Here is a 240-nt window from a genome sequence, read left to right as displayed (position 1 = left end):
CACATGTGTTTGTTAAAAGGGAGCAGGAAAGATTTGTGAGGGGTGGCGGGGGGGGGGGGACGTGAACGCATTTTTCTTCTGTCTCCATCTATTCATCCACTTTTCAAATAATTCTTCTCCCGTTACTCTTTCCCCTTTCCCTTTTTTTTAAAAAAAAAAAAATAATAAAATTTTAAATTACATGGGGGGTTTGGGTCATATATAGTAGATAGTTTAGCCCAGGGGGAAAAGATAGTTTAG

Source organism: Penaeus monodon, chromosome 19 (genome assembly GCF_015228065.2).
Source record: "Penaeus monodon isolate SGIC_2016 chromosome 19, NSTDA_Pmon_1, whole genome shotgun sequence".
In the NCBI taxonomy this organism is placed as follows: Eukaryota; Metazoa; Arthropoda; class Malacostraca; order Decapoda; family Penaeidae; genus Penaeus; species Penaeus monodon.
The sequence above is the reverse complement of the archived record's forward strand: the minus strand, read 5'-3'. Positions refer to the sequence as shown.